At 37.6% G+C, this 7,870-nt stretch overlaps 1 long non-coding RNA gene across 2 annotated transcripts; it reads left to right on the top strand.

Moving 5' to 3' along the window:
- The first annotated feature begins 3,015 nt into the window (after positions 1–3,015).
- On the top strand, positions 3,016–6,623 carry LOC128281435 (uncharacterized). 2 transcript variants are annotated; one of them, XR_008271644.1, is made up of 4 exons: positions 3,016–3,174; positions 4,092–4,137; positions 5,161–5,223; positions 5,795–6,623. It is a non-coding gene; the product is annotated as an uncharacterized LOC128281435 (long non-coding RNA). The 2 variants fall into 2 exon arrangements; XR_008271643.1 differs by having other exon boundaries at positions 5,161–6,623.
- Positions 6,624–7,870: the final 1,247 nt, after the last annotated feature.

Here is a 7,870-nt window from a genome sequence, read left to right as displayed (position 1 = left end):
TTATATATTTATATAATTGTTTTATTTCTTTTGTTTGTACCATTATTAACATGTTACCACTACCATTTTATTATTTGTCATTAAATCTTTTTTTTTTGCCACTATGTTTTATTGTTAAAATGCACTGTTCAAAGCTTATTATGGTAATGTTATTTGCATGTGACATACCATTATTTTCGTTTTTTTAAATTTTAATTGCCCAAATTAATTTATTCACAGATTTATTCTCAATTGTTTTTAAAATAATGGCAATGTTTGGTATTTAAAGACTTTGAAGAATCGTGCCCTAACGTACTGGGTTTCGCTTTCTTTATTTGTCTTGAATATTCGGATATCCTCTTACCAGTTCACTCTAAAAAATTTTCAAAATAAAGGCAATGGTCGGTATTTAAAGAATTCGAAGAATCGTGCCCTAACGTACTGGGTTTCGCTTTTGTTTGTTTTGAATATTCAATATCCTCTTAAGGCTAAAACGCACGCTTAAAAGGCAAGCTCACAATTGAGGGTAAAAATCTTGTGTCCTAACGCATCGGATGTAATGTTTTACCTTGAGGTGAGATGGTCTTTAATACACATTTGACTTACCTAAATGTTTTAAAAGCCAATAAAAGGAGGATCGCGTTTTGAACTCTGTCCAAATCTTTAATTTTCGACATTAAGACACTAAATAATCAATCAAGTACCAATTTTGGGCGTGTCGAGGGTGCTAGTCCTTCCTCGTACGTAACTGACTCCCGAATCGGTTTTCTATTTTCGCAGACCAAAATCGTCGTTTTGGAAAATTTATTTATTTCTTAAAAACGACCATGTTTTGAGGTGATCCAATCACACCCTATTAAAAACGATTGGTGGCGACTCCCAACTTTTCATTTTCAAAAGTCGATTTCTCGTTTTCAAAAAAAACGGTTTCGACAGCTTGGCCACTCCACTGATGAATCAGAGAGTCGAGCTGTAAATTGATTGTTTTCTGTCTTCTTGTCAAAAATTGGAAATTTGGTTTTTAAATCTACGATCCTCTCATTGCATTTTCTGTGTCTTTGTCAGTTTTTATCATGTGGGTTTTACTTTATTTGTCGAGTCTTTCAATATATTCTTGCATCGTATTGCATGACCGTTGTGGTCACACCTTTTAAGTGAGAGTGAGGAACTATGTCTTCGTGAGGTTTTCACCTCCGCATGGGCTAGGGGATCGCTTCCGGGATACGTCCGTACCTATGTCATCGTAAGGTTTTCACCTCCGTATGGCCATAGGGAAATGTATCCCCCTGAACCGAACTTGGTCCATATGAGCCTATAATAGGTGAGGATTGAGGAATCTACTGGTTCAGGTACCCCTTTCTTTAGAATTGAACCACATATAGTAAACCCTAGGAGCCTACCCTAGTTAAGGCTACGCCAAACCTTAGTGGTTACCCAGATAGGTGTTCTAGGTTGTTTATTTCTCCTGTACTAACGTGTTTCATTTTGCTTATGTTTGCATCATATTGCATAGCATTTTCATCATAAAAAGGAGGTGTCGATTCACGGTTCGGTTACTAATAGAAAGTTTTGCCATGGAGAGCGAATTCCTTGATAAAGTGGAGGATAATGTGGTTATCCGGAAATGGTCAGAGAGCACACGATCAGAAAAGGGCGGCAGAGTTGGAGAAGGCACTACACCAGCATCGTAGCCGTAACTCGGTAATAGAATTTAGCGCCAAGCCGTATATGTAATCCATTTTATGTAAAAGATTTTGTTTTCCAGTAAATTTTTCTAAATGGAATTGAACCAGAGTCGACGTCTTCTTTTGCATTCATCCCATGCATTTGCATTACATCACATTATGTGCATTAATTCAAAAATGAACCCTATTAACTAGAGGTTATTTCTAGTTACCCTGGAACATCGCTATTACACTCGAAGAAAGACAAAAGCCATGGACCAAAGATTGGAAAGACTTAAACAACTTCAAAGAGAGATGCAAGTCCAGTTACAAAGTCAAATGCAAGAGCAACTGGCGAGGGTACGGCAAGATATAAGAGACCAAGTGCTAGAGTTTCAAAGTAATATGATGAATCAGTTGTCCCAACTGCTGACTAAGGGGCTAGGAAAAAGGAAAAGCTCCATGATCAATGCTGGAGAGGACAATGATGAGCCTCTCTACCCCGCGGGTTATACCCCGACAAATGATCAGACACCACCTGAGGTGTATACACGAAGGCCGTCTATTACAATTAGGCCCCAGCAGTTTCAGGCCGATGATTCAGCGCCTCTGAATTACAAAAACGGTTCAGGCGCTAATCCGAAGAATAATTTAATTAATCCCATTATCTCCGATCTCGATGAAGAAACAGAAAAGACAAGGGTGGAGCTCTCAAAACAATTAGAATACCGATGCAAGTGGTTAGAGGAAAACTTTAAAACAATGGAAAGTGTTGACTATTACTGTGGAATTGATGCTAAGGATTTGAGCTTAGTTCCAGATTTAGTGCTTCCCCCTAAATTCAAAACTCCAGAGTTTGTAAGGTACGACGAGACTAGCTGTGTAACGCCCCAATTTTCGGGAATTCTGTGAATGTTGGCATAGGTTTAATTATGTTAGTGGGCCTTTAGAAAGCCCAAACTTAAGATAAAACCCGACAATTTTAATTAATTTTTGTTCCATAAGAAAAAGGGGGTGAAATTCTGAAATAGGACCTATGTGAAAATGTTTGAAAATGCTATAGGCTAAATTGAAGTGGCCAAATAAATAGGAGTGCAAAATAGGAGGATTTGCATGACAAACCTCCCATTTTACATGTAGTGGCTGGTCATCATGTTGTTGTAGACAAAATGTACACTTGATATCCATAATTTATGGTACAAATTGATACAAATTGATAATAGGTTAGGTAAATGTTTCATGATAATAGGTTAGGTAAATGTTTCATGATAATAGGTTAGGTAAATGTTCCATGATAATGGGTTAGGTAAATGTTTCATGATAATGGGTTAGGTAAATGTTTCATGATAAGAATATCATGTCTTTTGTATTAAAGAATTAAATGGATGAAATATGAAGTTTTATTAAAAGAAAAAGGGGTGAAAAGAACAAAGTTTTGTCCATCTTTGTTCATCATAGCTGAAAATTAGAGAAGAGAAAGGAGAGGAGAAAGCTCTTGAGTATTCGGTCATTAGGAGGAGAAAAATTGAAGGTAAGTTCTTGGTACCTTGCTTCTATTTTGAGGTTCATGAGTTCTTCTTGATTCTACCTTAACTCTTGAAGTATATTTTGATTTTCGGTTGTGTTGTGAGCATTTGGTCATGAATTAAAATGAAGGAAATGGTTATTGTTTCATGTTCTTTTGATGAAAAATGGAAGATATGTGAAGTTGAGCCAAACAAATGAGCATGCATGTGCCTTAGATGCTAAAGGGAAAAATCGGCTAACATGTTGTGCTTTGAAATGATGAAATGGAGATTATGCTTAAGTAAAAATCATAGATATGTGATGATTGATTGGTGATATACATGTTTAAATAACATGCATGCAAGATAGGTGTATGAAAGAGTGATTTGGTAATAAATCTGCTTGGGACAGCAGCAGTAACGTGACTTTGGAAAATCACCATAAATTGTGGGAGATGAATTAGAAGCTGAATAAATTATGTGATTAAAGCCTATTGAGTCTAGTTTCTAATGAAATAAACAAGAACATATTTTGAATTCTGTACAATGAGAAATTTGATTCGTAATGAAGAGTGGTCAGATTAGTCAAACAGTGAAACATGGGAAACTTTGAGAAAAATCTGGTATTGATTGGCTAAACCAAAATTCTTAAAATTTTATGGATAAAAGATATATGAGTCTATTTTCAGGAAAATTAACGGCACTTGATTTGGAGTTTCGTAGCTCTAGTTATAAATAATTTAGTGACTGTTGCTCAGGAAGACAGCTTGCAGTGAAATTATGATTATGTGGTAAACATTGACAAAAATTTGTTAATGAGTTGCTTATTGATTTCTTATAAGCTTACTATGATCTGTAGGTGTGGTTGGCCGAATATGGTATGAGGTTAATATGTAGTTCATGTTTGAATAGTTAGATTAACGTGTTAGTAATCCAATTGTAGGCAGTTCGTGTGTGTGGATCTCAAATCAAGATATCGTCGCAAATGTGTGTAACTAACACCCTCTTTCTTAGTCGGATCGGCAAAAGCGAAAAGTCAAATGCCGAAAATCGGTATTTTCTAGATTTATGAGTGTCGAATGCTCGTGAGGTAAATCGATTAATGTTTTTGGTAAGCTGCAAAATTTGGACCGCAAAGTGCATGATTTACGTGCCCTCGATATTTTTGGGCTTAATGAGCCAAAATTGGAATGATGGGCCAACAGGTCCAATTCGGTAAGAACCCTCGGACGTGATTCGTTAGTACGTGAAAAGTAGGAATATGCATGAAAAACCCTAAAAGCAGCTAAATTACTATAATACCCTATGTATGGAAAATTACCGTTATACCCCTAGGTGCAAAATTACCAAATACCCCTAGGGTTAAATTGACCTAAATGCATGTTTGATCGTTGTTATTTACTGCATGCCATGTTGTTATTATCGATGCATGGGATTGGGATATTGACGGAGGAAGTATCGAAAGTGGCTTGTCCACGATTGGAGGCTTTGCCTCAATTTATCGTTAATCGAGCAGCAAGGTCAAGAATGTGGAGTGTTGGCCAGGTGGGTTGAGCTATTCCCACATGGAGTGTATGGCTGGTACGGGTGGAGTGTAGTGGTTGGTGGGTTGAGTAGTCTCCCAAATGGGCTTGCATATGTTTCTCGATGTTGCATGTATTTTGAAATGGGCCTATGGGCCATCATTATCTGAATAAGGGCTAAGGCCCGCTTTATTGTAATTTGAAAAGGGCTCGCCCAAGACCACTGTTACCCAAATGGGCTTGCATATGCTTACTGATGTTGCATGTATTTACTAATGTTGCATGTATTTTGAAATGGGCCTATGGGCCATATCATTATCTGAATAAGGGCTAAGGCCCGCTTTATTGTAATCTGAAAAGGGCTCGCCCAAGACCACTCATACTGAATGGGCTTAGGCCCAATAGGCTTGAGCTGACTTGGGCTTTGAATGGGTTTTCCTTACACACTGAGTTTCCCCAAACTCACCCTTTTTATTTTCATCCACGCAGGAAATCCCCAACCATAGTGGGCTTGGAGCTGTCCACCCATTCTGAAAGTTTGATTTTCTTCTGGTGAACTGGACATCCTTTTAATTATGTTTGAGGTTTTGGGCTTTGTAATAAGGCCGCTTATTTATTTTTGATGGTTTTTTTATATGTTTTATTAAGATAGGTAATATTTATTTTAACTGTTGAAATTGGATAGCTTTAGGGCGCGTTTTCAAAAACAACAGTTGATTTCAAAATAACACGACAACAAGCAAAGCTTCCGCAATGAAAGTATTTTCCAAAATTAATCACTTTTCCTAAAAATGACTTAATCAAATCGGTTTCCTAGAAATATCCATGACGTTAAGGTGTGGCAATGGCAGTATGCATGTCTAGGATTGGATCCGAAGGGAGCTTGGTACTTAAGCAGTCCGATGGACTCACCACCTCTTTTCCAGTTTCCTACCTGGTGCACAGCTTCCTTTCACTTTAACCCTTAATGAATTAATCTTTTGAACATCAAGTACGATTTTCTGGACTTAGAATGGAAATTTTTTTTACGTTTTGATGTGGCATGCCGGATCCGGCCATAACTTCTGGGCCGGGTTTGGGGTGCTACAAGCTGTCCCAAAGCTCACATCACCATGTTCTGCAGACGAATGGCAGGTTATGTCAATAATGACCAATTATTGATTCACTGTTTCCAAGAAAGTTTGGTTGGGGCAGCATCTAAATGGTACAACCAATTGAGCGGTACCCAGATCAATACATAGAAAGATCTAGCACAAGCTTTCATGAAACAGTATAGTCATGTGACGGATCTGACTCCTGATAGGATCACTTTACAGAGCATGAAAAAGAAACCGAATGAGAGTTTCAGGCAGTACGCCCAAAGATGGAGAGAGATAGCAACACAAGTCCAACCGTCTCTCTTGGAAAAGGAGACCTCAATACTTTTCATCTATACCCTGAAAGCCCCGTTCATTGATTATATGTTGGGAAGCACTGCTCTGAGTTTTTCAGATATAATAATGCCTGGTGAGATGATTGAAAATACGGTAAGAAGTTGGAGGATACATGTGGCAGAAAGCATTAAAACTCAGATAAATAAAGAGAATGAAGTGAATATCATGAGCATGCCATCCAAATTGGTCAACATAGACCAGTCAAGGGCTGTAATCACTAGTTATCAAGGCTCTTCAAGGTAGGAATTCAACTTGAGGCCAAAGTTTACGCCTATCCCGATGTCATATAAGGAATTGTATCAGAATCATATCGGGGAATCTGAATGATATATCCGAAGAGGGAGCTGAGGAATAAAAGTCTCCAAACTTTTGCATACTTGGGAGTGTTTTGAACAATGGGACTATGGAAGAGATCCCCTCATTTTTAGAGCTAATCTGAAGTAATATTCAAAACACACTTGTTATTTTAAGCCTAGAAGCAACAAGAATCTTTTGTGAAATAGGCTCATGTTCAAACAACTTTATTTTCAATAAAAAATGCACTTTTGTATCTCATTCTGAGCAAATATTCTTTTATTCTTTCATTTCATTCGTAATCATGACATACAAATAATCATCCTTAGAATCATTTATTCTTTGGAAATATGCCTTTGTACCTACAATAGGTCCCCAGATATCAACGATAGGAGCAACGCTGTAACTGACTCCCTTTTGGGGTGAGATATGTGTTTAAGCAGATCTCAGGACTTTGAAGATGACAGAGATTGTAGTTTATTTCTTGATTTGTTAAGAATAGTAGAACAAGATAAAAAACAGATCCTACTCTACAAATGGTCGATGGACATTATAAGCAAGAGGCAAAGATCGAAACCAGCATCACCACAAAACAAAGCGAGACGTCATTGAGTTATTCCCATTTCAAAGATGTTTTCACATGATCGCATCAAGATATGCCTGGGTTATTAAGACATAAGGATGCTGCAAGGTGTTTGAACAATATATGCTCATGGTTTTATGATGGCCAGGCTAATCATGGGATTCGAGTTCTACTGGCCCACCGTAGAAGGGAATTGTATCAGTTATGCCATAAATGCCAGATGGAGGAAGACAAGACTTATGTGCCTCATCCATTTCTTCACAGATTTTCTATATGTGAAGCATGGATATTATGAGGTTGATCTTGTCAAAAGCTTCTAACCGATACTAATTCATCTTTGGGGTCGTCGATTACTTCGTGAAAAGGGTGAAAGTCAGTTCATATGGCCAATATTACTAAGTCCACGGTCATCAAATTCAAAAAATAAAAATAAAAAGAAAAAAAATAAAAAAAGAAGAAAAGATGCCAAAAAGATTATATCTAGCTGCACAATGTCTAAAGTTTGTAGTTTGTTCGAAGATCAAACGCTATATCACAGTGCAGCAAAGGTAGCAAAAAAAATCATGGAAGATAACTGAGACTTGTAAAGATTGGCATAAGGAAGTGACCTTTTTACCCTTTATCTTTATCGAACGTCGGCCAAGACTTTAGCTGGGGCAACACATTGCTCATTGGTTTATGGGATAGAATCAGTTTTGAAGATGAGATTCATTTTCTCCGAGTCTTGTCAGAGCTGAAGACAGAATGGATCCAATCTTGATAGGATCAATTGAATTTGAAGAGAGAGGGTCGAAAGCTATCTGTCGAGGTCTAATGCACCGAAAATGACTGATGCGAGCTTACGATAAAGAGGTCTATCCTCGAGAATTCTACGAGGGGAACTTGATAT

Source organism: Gossypium arboreum, chromosome 10 (assembly GCF_025698485.1).
Source record: "Gossypium arboreum isolate Shixiya-1 chromosome 10, ASM2569848v2, whole genome shotgun sequence".
NCBI classification, from domain to species: Eukaryota; Viridiplantae; Streptophyta; class Magnoliopsida; order Malvales; family Malvaceae; genus Gossypium; species Gossypium arboreum.
The sequence above is the reverse complement of the archived record's forward strand: the minus strand, read 5'-3'. Positions and strand labels throughout refer to the sequence as shown.